The sequence below is a fragment of the Leptodactylus fuscus genome, chromosome 2 (genome assembly GCF_031893055.1).
Source record: "Leptodactylus fuscus isolate aLepFus1 chromosome 2, aLepFus1.hap2, whole genome shotgun sequence".
NCBI lineage: Eukaryota > Metazoa > Chordata > Amphibia > Anura > Leptodactylidae > Leptodactylus > Leptodactylus fuscus.
In genome coordinates this window covers 7,587,151-7,602,297 of record NC_134266.1, presented here as the reverse complement: position 1 = coordinate 7,602,297, position 15,147 = coordinate 7,587,151, and the positions used below count along the sequence as shown (strand labels likewise).

At 44.2% G+C, this 15,147-nt stretch overlaps 1 protein-coding gene across 1 annotated transcript in view; it reads right to left on the bottom strand.

The window, feature by feature from the left end:
- CASR (calcium sensing receptor) overlaps positions 1–8,232 on the bottom strand; it is a 121,877-nt gene extending 113,645 nt beyond the window's left edge. The window contains exon 1 of the mRNA XM_075262523.1: positions 8,194–8,232. The gene's annotated coding sequence lies outside the window, so the exon portion shown is untranslated. The remainder of the gene's footprint in view (positions 1–8,193) is intronic.
- Between the last annotated feature and the right edge of the window lie 6,915 nt (positions 8,233–15,147).

Sequence of the window (15,147 nt, the reverse complement as noted above, 5' to 3'; positions counted from 1 at the left end):
GGTACTGCTAGCACAGGCTTTGGGTCTGTATGGTAACAGGCTGTTACTGCTACCACAGGCTTTGGGCCTATATGGTAATATCCCAGACCACGTGACTTCTGACACATTACCATATAGGCCCAAAGCCTGCTAGGAGTAACATCAGATCCCGGAGAGGTGAGTAACAGTGTTTATTATGTTCCCTCACCTCCCATGGGGCTCCGATTATTATACTCAGGGTCTGAAAAGAACCTCTATTATGCCCCACAGCGGCCCCCCTGCAACCTCTATTATACCCCACAATGTATTGTGCCACTGTGGGGCATAATATAGGCTGCAGGGGCTGCTGTGAGATATATATATATATATATATATATATATATATATATATAGTGGTTGGATGTGTGGAGAAGTGAGGAGTCAAAGATGTCTGTGATTCAAACTTTACAGAGTTAAGTCACAGCTGGAAAAAGTGGTGATGGCGCTCCAAAGGGAAGAGACGGGAAATGTGGGAAGACGTCTCCTGTCAGTATTACTGCACAAAATATCACATTGCATTGTATTTACTGTAATGTTGTAATTCATTGTAATGGTACTGCTAGTACCCCCAATCCCCCCGCTGTCTGAGGCGGCCGATCAAAAGATGAACAAGCCCTCCCCCCCCCCCCCCGAACTTAAAATGGGGGGGGGGCGTCTTTTGATCGTCCGCCTCAGGCAGCAGAGAGGCTAGGTTCACCACTGCATATAGTGTCCTATCTACAGGTTATAGAGCAGGGTCAGACTGTTATATAGTTTTGTGCCGATCAGGGGCTATGACCTGTGTCCCTTTAAATTGACTTCTACAGAAGTATCAAATGGATAAAAGGATCCGCGCTTACCAACCGTAGTTCTTGTTGCATTCGTTTATTAAAGCCTCACACACAACGCGTTTCGAAACCGGAAGCTGGTTTCTTCTTCAGGTGCACAAAGGACATACTGAAGAGCCTGAGACTTCTTTTATTATTAAGATTACTCTTATCCGAAAGGGCCCCCTCTTTGAGCCTCCCAGCTGTTGGGGCACTCATCACATCTTTTACCATACCCTCCCTTCGACCTCTCCCCTCCCATCGTTGTTTTTCCGGATTCTGAAACCTATTAGTATGGTCATATTTTGACCTTTGCCGGTTAGGGCCTAGAATCTTATTAGTATGGTTTTTAGCCGGATAATTACGTGTAAAAATTTGTTTCCTCAAGGACTGGGGATTTTCATGGGCAGTTTTGGATGTGACATCATTGTATTCAAATATTCCTCATGCGAAAGGTTTAGAAATGATTAAACTATCTCTTGATAGTAGATCAACATTACCAGAAATACAAAAAAAGTTTATTCTTAACAGCATTAAGTTTATTTTAGAGCACAATGTATTTCAATTTCAGGATCAGCTGTTTCTACAGGTATGTGGAACAGCTATGGGGACAAAATTTGCCCCTAGTTATGCTAACCTTTATGTAGGGGAATTTGAACAGCAATTTATATTTGATCATCCAGTATGGTCAAATCATATTATATTTTTTAAGAGATATATTGACGACCTTCTTTTTATTTGGAGAGGTACGTCCGAAACTTTTAATAATTTTGTTATATATCTAAATGATAATGACTGGGGTTTAAAATTTTCAGGGAAAATTAATGATACTTCAATAGAATACCTGGATCTGATTCTTATGGGAACGGGTGACCACATTTCCACTAAAACATTCTTTAAGAGTGTTGACTGTAATAGTCTTTTAGATTACAACAGTTCACACTACAACAAATGGAAGAAAAACATTCCGTTTGGGCAGTTTAAACGCATACGTAGAAATTGCACCACTGAACTGGATTATCAATGCCAGAGTGAGATTCTGAGGAGTAGATTTAAGGCCAAAAAGTACCCTAGAGCTATTATCGATTTAGCCAAGGAGAGAACAGATCGACTCACTCAATCAGATTGTTTGAAACCTAGAATTAGGGATAATGTGGACTCGTTTAAATTTAATTTTTTAACTACATATAATGGAGCTCACATGACCATCCGTGACATCTTGCATAAGTACTGGTACATTCTACAAAATGACCAGTACTTAAAGAATCTTCTCCCTAAGACACCGAAACTTACATTTAGAAGGGCTAAAAGTGTTAAAAATTTAATAGCCCCAAGTAGACTCAAATCCATAGCTCCCAAATCTGATACTAGTCCTACAACTGAAGGAAATAAAAAAGGAAGCTTTAGGTGTGGTAACAGGCGATGCAAGTGCTGTCAATGTATAGGTCACGAGGTCCAAGAGATCTCTAGTAGATCTACAGGTAGGACTTTCCAACTTGATTTCCGTATGGATTGCTCTACGCCCTATGTCATTTATTTAGCAGAATGCCCTTGTGGCCTGCAATATGTAGGGAGAACCATCATGAACCTACATATTAGAATAAATAAACACAGGTCAAATATAGTAAATGGGTACTTAAAACATAGCGTCTCAAGACATTTTTTACATAAGCATAATAGTAATTTTGCAGGGTTTAATGTTGTCCCCATAGACCACATCCCTTCGAATATACCCAATAGATTCGAAGTCTTGAAACGGCGTGAAATCTACTGGATATACCAGCTGGATACTTTGAGTCCAGCTGGTTTGAAGACATCACCTCTTGAAAAATAGTAATGATTATTATGGTGAGTCCCCTTTTTGAGTTGAATATATTTTTATTGGTTATTAACATAAAGTGTTTTTATACATATACAATCATTTTAATGAGTGGTAAATTTCATGTATCATTATTTTATGTATTATTGTTTAATAGAGGACTAGATGTGTCTATATCTGTAGTGCTCCATAACATCTGTTTTTTTGCTTGTTATGGGTTCAGATTTATAGGAGCCGGTATGTTCCGTGCACATGCGTGTTCTGGGTCTCGGCTGCTTTGACACTGCCTTTATGAATCGCTGAGAGTCCGTCGACACACATGCACACGTGACCCTGAATTGGGTTTTTAACATGTAGTCTATGCGGTTTACTATTTCTAACTACATCCGGTATATGGAACGCATGTGCGCTCCAAGAGTAGTTCCGGCATGTGAGACACATATGCGTCCCAAGCAATGGGCTATGACGCATAATTATACTTTAGGGCGGGCTTTTTATGAATACATGCGCAGGTAGATATGTCTGGATGCTGAAGAGATTTTCAATATACTGCATAAATGTTTGTAGTTTTTTATTGTATTGCTGACATAATGTTAGTCTTATTCTGTTTCTTAACTATTTATTGGTTGTCATTTGTCCATTTGATGTTTTTTTTTGCTACAATTGTAAAATGATGAGGTCACTATGGGGGCGCATGTTCTATGCTCTCAGTCTCTATGTCCTTTGTGCACCTGAAGAAGAAACCAGCTTCCGGTTTCGAAACGCGTTGTGTGTGAGGCTTTAATAAACGAATGCAACAAGAACTACGGTTGGTAAGCGCGGATCCTTTTATCCATTTGATACTTCTGTAGAAGTTGGTTGGAAGCGCGGATCCTTTTCTGTATAGTACCATGCATACGTGTTTTCACGGTTAAGATCTGCCAGCTACTAGCCATTTTGTCTATGAAGTGATATTTGAGTGCTGAGATCACTTCACAGCGCTTAAAGGTGATTATATGTTGAATAATACTTTGTGGAATCACTGTAAAAGGGTAATGCACAAGGTGCCGCGCGGTGCTCTCTCTTCTGTTTCCTTTAAATTGACAACCTTCTCAGCCAATGGGCTCTGTTGTACATACATGATCACATGACCTGCTCTGATCGGAGTGATTTACATCAGATTGTTCCCTCCAGCAGTAGTAACTTGGGAAAGGAAGGAAGTAAAATCCTAATAATTAACCTGTGTGTTGCCAGGCAGCTAATGAATTATTCAGCACCTGCAGCCCCCCCTCCCCCCCAGTGAGTGCTGCTCATTACTGTCATGTTAACCTCTGACCCCATCTGGGAGGTGCAGAGAGCTGGTCAAACGTTCCCTCAGTCAGCCATAAATAATTCCAAAAAATCTATGAAAACCGCTTACAAGTATTGACAGATTATCCCGGCGCCCACAAAGATGAGAGAGAAGGAAGCGGAGACATATAACGTACCTGAGATAATGGGCAGCCATGAGGTTATTACTAGACGTCCTATAATGTGCCAGACAACACCCCAAATCTCAGCATCCTGCTCTATTATATGTGAGACCTAGAGGAAGGGGCGCGGGGACGGGGCTAACACCCTTCCTGCAATAAATGAGACTATTACCCACTGAGTAACCTGGTAAGGAAGGGGTTAACGAGTATTTATGTAACAATGTATCACTAAGGTCACATGTAACAATAGTAAGTATACTATACGGGGCTGTAATCTACTGCGTTACATAGGACTGCCGGTAATACATCTAGTGTTGCATAGGACTGCCGGTGACATCTGCTACATTACCTGTACTCAGAGAGATATCACTGTGTTATCTGTAGTGTTACATGGGACTGCCGGTGACATCTACTACATTACCTGTATATAGAGAGTTATCACTGTGTTATCTGTAGTGTTACATGGGACTGCCGGTGACATCTACTACATTACCTGTATATAGAGAGTTATCACTGTGTTATCTGTAGTGTTACATAGGACTGCCGGTGACATCTACTACATTACCTGTATATAGAGAGTTATCACTGTGTTATCTGTGGTGTTACATGGGACTGCCGGTGACATCTACTACATTACCTGTATATAGAGAGTTATCACTGTGTTATCTGTGGTGTTACATGGGACTGCCGGTGACATCTACTACATTACCTGTACTCAGAGAGTTATCACTGTGTTATCTGTAGTGTTACATAGGACTGCCGGTGACATCTACTACATTACCTGTATATAGAGAGTTATCACTGTGTTATCTGTGGTGTTACATAGGACTGCCGGTGACATCTACTACATTACCTGTATATAGAGAGTTATCACTGTGTTATCTGTGTGTTACATAGGACTGCCGGTGACATCTACTACATTACCTGTATATAGAGAGTTATCACTGTGTTATCTGTAGTGTTACATGGGACTGCAGGTGACATCTACTACATTACCTGTATATAGAGAGTTATCACTGTGTTATCTGTAGTGTTACATAGGACTGCCGGTGACATCTACTACATTACCTGTATATAGAGAGTTATCACTGTGTTATCTGTAGTGTTACATAGGACTGCCGGTGACATCTACTACATTACCTGTATATAGAGAGTTATCACTGTGTTATCTGTAGTGTTACATAGGACTGCCGGTGACATCTACTACATTACCTGTATATAGAGAGTTATCACTGTGTTATCTGTAGTGTTACATAGGACTGCCGGTGACATCTACTACATTACCTGTATATAGAGAGTTATCACTGTGTTATCTGTAGTGTTACATAGGACTGCCGGTGACATCTACTACATTACCTGTATATAGAGAGTTATCACTGTGTTATCTGTAGTGTTACATAGGACTGCCGGTGACATCTACTACATTACCTGTATATAGAGAGTTATCACTGTGTTATCTGTGGTGTTACATAGGACTGCCGGTGACATCTACTACATTACCTGTATATAGAGAGTTATCACTGTGTTATCTGTGGTGTTACATAGGACTGCCGGTGACATCTACTACATTACCTGTATATAGAGAGTTATCACTGTGTTATCTGTGGTGTTACATAGGACTGCCGGTGACATCTACTACATTACCTGTATATAGAGAGTTATCACTGTGTTATCTGTGGTGTTACATAGGACTGCCGGTGACATCTACTACATTACCTGTATATAGAGAGTTATCACTGTGTTATCTGTGGTGTTACATAGGACTGCCAGTGACATCTACTACATTACCTGTACTCAGAGAGTTATCACTGTGTTATCTGTAGTGTTACATAGGACTGCCGGTGACATCTACTACATTACCTGTATATAGAGAGTTATCACTGTGTTATCTGTGGTGTTACATAGGACTGCCGGTGACATCTACTACATTACCTGTATATAGAGAGTTATCACTGTGTTATCTGTGGTGTTACATAGGACTGCCGGTGACATCTACTACATTACCTGTATATAGAGAGTTATCACTGTGTTATCTGTGGTGTTACATAGGACTGCAGGTGACATCTACTACATTACCTGTATATAGAGAGTTATCACTGTGTTATCTGTGGTGTTACATAGGACTGCCGGTGACATCTACTACATTCCCTGTACTCAGAGAGTTATCACTGTGTTATCTGTGGTGTTACATAGGACTGCCGGTGACATCTACTACATTACCTGTATATAGAGAGTTATCACTGTGTTATCTGTGGTGTTACATAGGACTGCCGGTGACATCTACTACATTACCTGTATATAGAGAGTTATCACTGTGTTATCTGTAGTGTTACATAGGACTGCCGGTGACATCTACTACATTACCTGTACTCAGAGAGTTATCACTGTGTTATCTGTAGTGTTACATAGGACTGCCGGTGACATCTACTACATTCCCTGTACTCAGAGAGTTATCACTGTGTTATCTGTGGTGTTACATAGGACTGCCGGTGACATCTACTACATTACCTGTATATAGAGAGTTATCACTGTGTTATCTGTGGTGTTACATAGGACTGCCGGTGACATCTACTGCATTACCTGTATATAGAGAGTTATCACTGTGTTATCTGTGGCGTTACATAGGACTGCCAGTGACATCTACTACATTACCTGTATATAGAGTTATCACTGTGTTATCTGTGGTATTACATAGGACTGCCGGTGACATCTACTACATTACCTGTATATAGAGAGCTATCACTGTGTTATCTGTGGTGTTACATAGGACTGCCGGTGACATCTACTACATTACCTGTATATAGAGAGTTATCACTGTGTTATCTGTGGTGTTACATAGGACTGCCGGTGACATCTACTACATTACCTGTATATAGAGAGTTATCACTGTGTTATCTGTGTGTTACATAGGACTGCCGGTGACATCTACTACATTACCTGTATATAGAGAGTTATCACTGTGTTATCTGTGGTGTTACATGGGACTGCCGGTGACATCTACTACATTACCTGTATATAGAGAGTTATCACTGTGTTATCTGTGGTGTTACATAGGACTGCCGGTGACATCTACTACATTATCTGTATATAGAGAGTTATCACTGTGTTATCTGTGGTGTTACATAGGACTGCCGGTGACATCTACTACATTACCTGTACTCAGAGAGTTATCATTGTGTTATCTGTGGTGTTACATAGGACTGCCGGTGACATCTACTACATTACCTGTATATAGAGAGTTATCACTGTGTTATCTGTGGTGTTACATAGGACTGCCGGTGACATCTACTACATTACCTGTATATAGAGAGTTATCACTGTGTTATCTGTGGTGTTACATAGGACTGCCGGTGACATCTACTACATTACCTGTACTCAGAGAGTTATCATTGTGTTATCTGTGGTGTTACATAGGACTGCCGGTGACATCTACTACATTACCTGTACTCAGAGAGTTATCATTGTGTTATCTGTGGTGTTACATAGGACTGCCGGTGACATCTACTACATTACCTGTATATAGAGAGTTATCACTGTGTTATCTGTGGTGTTACATAGGACTGCCGGTGACATCTACTACATTACCTGTATATAGAGAGTTATCACTGTGTTATCTGTGGTGTTATATAGGACTGCCAGTGACATCTACTACATTACCTGTATATAGAGAGTTATCACTGTGTTATCTGTGGTGTTACATGGGACTGCTGGTGACATCTACTACATTACCTGTATATAGAGAGTTATCACTGTGTTATCTGTGGTGTTACATAGGACTGCCGGTGACATCTACTACATTACCTGTACTCAGAGAGTTATCATTGTGTTATCTGTGGTGTTACATAGGACTGCCGGTGACATCTACTACATTATCTGTATATAGAGAGTTATCACTGTGTTATCTGTGGTGTTACATAGGACTGCCGGTGACATCTACTACATTATCTGTATATAGAGAGTTATCACTGTGTTATCTGTGGTGTTACATAGGACTGCAGGTGGCATCTATCATATTATCTGTAGGTCAGTGACACATTCAGCTCTGCTACATCAATAGGCAATGTCTATACATTATGGCATATGAAGCATCAGCACTCACCTGTGCACAGCCAGAATAGAGAGGAGCTGAGTGTAAAGTGTCCAGGGGTCTCCAGTCTTTGGCTGTTGATGTCACTAGTCCACTGCTTAGAAATCCCACAGGCACATGAGCCCCCCACGTCCCGGACCCCCACACACTGCACTGTATCCCTGCCACAGCCAGATCAGAGTCTGAATACGCTGCTAGCCCTGTACAATACTGGAAGGATCAATTACCGACACCTGCTCCCCGCAGACCCCCCTCACAGGGCACCACCGATACTACTGCATACAGCCAAGACCCTATAGAGCTGTACAAATATCTGTATATATCCTGTAATGCCTGACCTACTAAAATTACCTTATATACAGTATATAGCCCAATATAACACTATAAAGACCCTTTTACATACATGTATGGAACAGTGCAGAGACCCCTAAATATACTCTAGTTCCCCTCTATTACACTAAGAGACCCCTACATATAGTCTAATTCCCCTATATTACACTGCAGCAACCCCTATGTACACACTATTTATGTAACACAGATTCATATACATACATCGATGTATATATAACCCCCCCAGACTCCTGAGCACACCCTTGCACTATATACGATGAATCCCATACAAATCCAGTACTATCAAGACTCCCAAAGTCCCTATTCCAGTAAATCCCCTATAGCTGTCAGTCGGCACAATATATGGACAGAGCTCCCAGACTTAGAGGTCAGTTACTTCTCATAGGACTCCCTATACTGACCTCGTCATCCTTACACTATCACCCCCAGTGTAGACCCTGCACCAGCTCAGTCACCCCCTTCCTCTGTGTCTGCAGCCCCTGTAATCCCCACCAATGCTCTGCTGCCTATAGTGCTGCTGCCTGCTGCTGCTGGATCTCTCCAGTCTCTGCTCCTTCTGATACTCTGCTGCAGCCACAACTCCATCCACACAGTGCAGGAGCACAGACTGAAGGCTGCAGTACCCCTGCCTGCCACCAGAGGGACAACTCACACGTTTTATTAGTTAGGGTGCATTCAGACTACGTAACACCGGGCGTGTATGAGAGCCGTACACGCCGGCATTACGGCAGACTGCCGAACACTTCCCATTCACTTCAATGGGAGCGCTCGTAAACGCCGCTGTTACGAGCGCTCCCATTGAAGTGAATGGGAAGTGTTCGGCAGTCTGCCGTAATGCCGGCGTGTACGGCTCTCATACACGCCCGGCGTTACGTAGTCTGAATGCACCCTTACTTTTATTTCTCCCCTTTAAGAGGCTAAAAATGTCTTATACATATTAAATGTCACAAAGTGAAGAACGTGTAAAAATAGTGAAACTAGAGAAGAATTAATGCTTATATTCCTGGTGGTCTAGGACTTTGAAGGGATTAAAGTCTGTATTCTTGGTGACCTAGGGCTGAGAAGGGAGTATTACTTGTACCCCTGATGGTCCAGGGCAGTGAAGGGATTAATATCTGTGTTCCTGGTGGTCTAGGGCAGTGAAATGATTAACCTGTTGCATCACTGGTGTTCTAGGGCAATGAAGAGGTTAATGCCTACTGTACACCCCTGATGGTTCAGTGCAATGACTGGATTAATGTCTGCATCCCTGGTGGTCTAGGGCATTGAAGGGATTAATGTGTACATTCTTTGTGGTCTAGGGCAGTGAAGAGGTTATTGTCTACACCACTGATGGTTCAAGGCAGTGAAGGGATTAATGTCTGCATTCCTGGTGGTCTAGGGCAGTGAAAGGGCTAATGTCTACATTCTTGGTGCTCTAGTGCATTAAAGGGATCAATGTTTGTACCCCTGATTGTCCAGGGCAGTGAATGATTTAATGCTTAAATTCCTGGTGGTCTAGGGCAGTGAAGGGATTAATGTCTACACCCCTGATGGTTCAGGGCAGTGACTGGAGTAATCCTCATTCCTGGTGGTCTAGAGCAATTCTCACACAGTAGCCCTCCTCCTTCAGTCAGGGCCACCATCAGGAATTTTGAGGCCCCATACAGTCTAAGTGTCAAATTTAGCCCCACCCACTGTTATGTTGGCTCCTCCCATTCTCATTAATTTTTCATGTGCCCGCACACAGTATAATCCCCCTACAGTCACCCGTAAATTATATGTTCCCCGTCTATCTCTCCCCCAGCTTCATATACACCCTTCATCTTCCCCCAGTTTCATGTCCCCCCTATATCTCTGCCCCCAGATTCATGTCCCCTCCATCTCTGCCCCCAGTGTCATGCCGTCCTCTCCATCTCTTCTCCCAGTGTCATGCCGTCCTCTCCATCTCTTCTCCCAGTGTCATGCCGTCCTCTCCATCTCTGCCCCCAGTGTCATTCCGTCCTCTCCATCTCTTCTCCCAGTGTCATGCCGTCCTCTCCATCTCTTCTCCCAGTGTCATGCCGTCCTCTCCATCTCTGCCCCCAGTGTCATTCCGTCCTCTCCTTCATCTGCCCCCAGTTTCACGTTCCACCTCAGCGTATACGACATTACACTTACCTTCTCCTTCATTCCCTCGCTGCTCTCTGCGCGCCTCTCTCTCACTGGCGCACAGTTGTAGATGCGGTGTGACGTCATCACATCGCGTGTACAAGCCAGTAGCGGCGGCGGCAAAGCGAGGAGCTCCTCGCTTCAGCCGCATATGTGTCAGCGAGAGAGGCGCGCAGCGGCGAAGCAAGGTGCTGACCTGTGTCAGCACCGTGCTTCAGCCGCGTATGTCTTCAACTCAGATCTGCGTCCTCTGGATGCAGATCTGAGTTGAAATAGGACATACAATGACTGCTACGGGCGCCAGGTGGCCGGCACACGGTGGCGGGCCAAAACCAGGCCCCCCCCCCCCCATTTTTCAATTTGGCCGGGCCCCTGACGCCAGTAGCAGTAGTACTGGCCTATCGGCGGCCCTGCCTTCAGTCATGTGCTAGTGACTACTAACTTTATCTTCTACACACTTAGTCTGAGTCTATCAGGGCTAGTTGTAAAGATGTGGAGTTTTCCTTTAAGCCCGCCCTGGCTTCCTGTTGCACGGCACAGCTGCTGTAACCCACAGGCTGACTATAAGCCTCTTATAACTGAAGGTGGAGCTCCCCTTTAAGCTGAGCCCCTTGCTGTACAGATGAGGCCGGACCCTGACGGATGATGTGACAAGCGATGAGTAATGTCAGGGCTCGGTCTCTGCTGACTCTGCAGATCTGGAGGGAAACGTTCTGTGTAGTCACAGGTAGGAGTGAAACCCGAGTTGTGTGAGAACAGGCGGCGGGGTTATTTATAAGGAGCGAGGCCCATGTCTGCTAAGGAGCGGGAGCAAAACTGCGGCGGGTGACATCACAATCAGCTTTATTAATCAGCAGGCACACGAGCCGGCGACATCCAGAGGCTGAAATATGGAACATGTGTCGCAGCTGAGGGTTTGTTGCAATTATATCCAGGTCCAGCACAAAGGTCTCTTGTGTCCAGAAGATTTGTTACAATGTGGCAGTGTAGGTAAAATGTCTCAGTCTAGGCTATTAACTCACGAAAACTGAAAACGCATACAGATTCAAGGGTGGAGCTATAGGGGGTGCAGAGGTAGCAGTCACTAGGGGGCCCCAAAGATCCCATAGACACATATAATATAACAATATTCTCAATAGCCCATGGCATGGGGACACAGATTCAAGTTACCCCTCTGTGTCCTGCACCGGTCACTCAAGCCCTTCGCAATGCACTAACTCCATAGACCAGTAGACCTGGATTCCAGCACAGTTGGAACTTTTTCTCTAGCCCCCACTATTCCTAAGCAATCGATGTTGCTAGTTTTGGTGCCTGATATATAATCTAGACTCCCTTATAGCAGGTGGGTGGTGTCAGGCAGGAAGAGGCAAGGAGGGTTTGTATCCAATCTCTAATCAATGCAGACAGTGTCAAAGCTCATAATCCCACCCCTTTGCCTGCTCCTGCCTGACACCACCCACCTGCTATTAGGGAGTCTAGATTATATATCAGGCACCAAAACTAACAGCACCGATTGCTCAGGAATGGTGGGGGCTAGAGACAAAATTCCAACTGTGCCGGAATCAGTAGAGGGGGTGCTATTAAATGTCGGGAACAGCTCCAGGTGATGAAAGGGCCTCTTTAGGATTAATGCTTGATACATAAAACAATGGATTAGTGGAGAGTGCGAATCAGAACTAGATTCCGGAATGGTCACATGATCCCCGTCACGTCGCCCTCCATTGCTGCTCCTCTATGTGTTACACCCCTGGACCTTACATCAGCCTGTGACAGAGGAGTCCTGTATATGGGAGGCTTCTTCACGCATTCTCCGCATTGCTCCTGCGTGGGCGGCGGGGAATTCCACGTCTCGCTGTTTACGATACGGGAAGTGATGAGCTCGGCGTATTTTTCTTGACGATCCACGGTTTCTTATCTCTTGTTTTCTCTGTGAATGAGGCAGGAGAAGGCGATTATCATCACGGCGACATGAATGAGCTGCTCTCGCATATCTGCCCCATCTCTGGCCCCTATGGGTGGACTGAGCGGAACCAAAATATCAGCGCGCCTCCACCGCCTCCCCCCTGCTGGAAAAATACTAGCGCCCTGCATGGGACAGGAGTGGACTGACTGCAGGTAACCTCATAATGGGGCACACAGGGCTGGGGGCTACTCTGTGACGGCCCCTCCTCACCTTCAGGGCTTGTCTATGGGATACACATCAATAATCCCCAACCTGTGGCTCTCCAGCTCTTGTAGAACTACAACCCCCAGCATGTCCTGACAGCCTTAATTTGCTTGGGCATGCTGAGAGTTAATATATACAATGCTCATGACAGCCGGCCGGGAGGTGCGGGCACAGATGTCACTGCAAGCAGCCTTGGCCACCATGTGGTCTTCATATAGCAGCTATGCTTTCCCTGTATAGCCCTGATTTGAGAGGAGTCACATGGCACCGACACTCAGACAACCCCTCAGGGCAGGACTTTACACCCTCTTGCCCTTCCCTTCATTTGTGTAATAACCAAGTGTGTACAATGCAGTATACAGGTAGTCCTCGGGTTACGACGTTTCGTGGTTATGACTAGAGATGAGCTAAACAGTAAAGCTCCCTTGTAACAGCAAGCTGCCAGCACTCCCGACGAGCAAGGACGAGCCTGCGGCAAATCAACGCTGGTTCTGCAGCAGGCTCGTCCTTGCTAGTCAGGAGAGCTGGCAGCTTGCTGTTACGAGGGAGCTTACTTTTTCTCATAGGAATGAATTGACCAGCGTTGATTGGCCAGTGTACAGCATTCGGCCAATCAACGCTGGTTCTGCCGGAGGCTCGTCTGTGAGGAGGCGGAGTCTAAGATCCGACCACAGCAGTCTCCATTGTGGTCCGATATTAGACTCCGCCTCCTGGCCAGCGTTGATTGGCCGAATGCTGTACACTGGCCAATCAACGCTGGCTAATGCATTGCTATGAGAAAAAGTCAGCTCCAGCATAAACGCAAGCTACCAGCTCTCCCTGTACAGTATGTGATTTAGTGTGCAGCGGCTCGGAACCGAGGAAGACTGTACAGTACTGTATATGGTACAGTCTTCCTCAGTTGTGGTTAGGCACACACTCTCCCTAATGTATATGATTATCCCCTGACCCTGGTCTATAGTCTCTCACTCTGCCAAACTAGTATCCCTAGGCTATACTGATGAGGTCCAAAAGACCGAAACCGCGCTGTCCATAGCTGGGAATCTGTTCCTTTTGGAATAGAAATACTAGTTTAGCAATAATCCTCGCATTATGTCAGTAGGCTCATTAATCGAGTCATGCATAATGTTAAGGGGGCTGCCCCTAGAGGGGAACATACAGAGGCACTGTTCTCCTGATTACATCCTGGAGAATAAATTTGCATATTCTTTACCCAGAATCCCTAGCGGAGCAGGAATGACTCATAAGTCTCTGTACTGCCTATGTAGGCACACACTCTCCCTAATGTGCATGATTATCCCCTGACCCTAGAAATATTGCCTAATAATCATATCCCCTTTAACCCCACAGGTCACAGATTTGAGATAGATAGATAGATAGATAGATAGATAGATAGATAGATAGATAGATAGATAGATAGGAGATAGATAGATAGATAGATAGATAGATAGATAGAAGATATAGATATGAGAGATAGATTAGATAGATAGATAGATAGATAGATAGATAGAAGATATAGATATGAGAGATAGATTAGATAGATAGATAGATAGATAGATAGATAGATATGAGAGAGAGAGATAGATAGATAGAAAGAGTGAGATAGATAGATAGATAGATAGATAGATAGGAGATAGATAGATAGATAGATAGATAGATAGATAGATAGATAGATAGATAGATAGATAGATAGATGTGCTGTTCTCCTCATATTTATTAAATGTCCTGTATTACCAATTCCCTTTCATGTTATTTCAATGCATTGTTCTTGCTGCCATCTGCTGGCCAGAATTTGCATGCTGCACACCCTTGTTCTTGTTAATAAAGTTTTTTTTCTCTGGGCGTGGTTTTAGGCAAGCCCTGGTCCGTGTCACTCCCTGCAGCCATTTTAGTCTTTCATAGCTGTGTGACAGGACTTGCTAATACTTGGGCTTGTGAAGACATCAGTTTTTGACAAGCAGTTAAGCTCAGGATAGATACCAACAGGACTGTATCAATATCACTACTACCAAGACTATTACAGTATCGTGTTATCGCTTGTCGCTGTTCTTGGGTCAAATAAACCCACGTTGGCTCATATCATCGTGTCTACGTTTGAATCCATCTATCCTGAGCTCCTGCCGGTCCGGTCTGCTCCACTGCTTGGATACGAAGGTAGGAGAGTCACACGGCCACTATTAGTTACACCTTCATTCGCCTTCATGTGGGAACAGAACAGTCATAAACTGCCTTAACGCTCTATACCCCAGCTAGAGATTCCCTCAGAGTCCAGTATCACACTCAGGAATGTCCCTAGCACAGACCCACGTGCTGCAAAT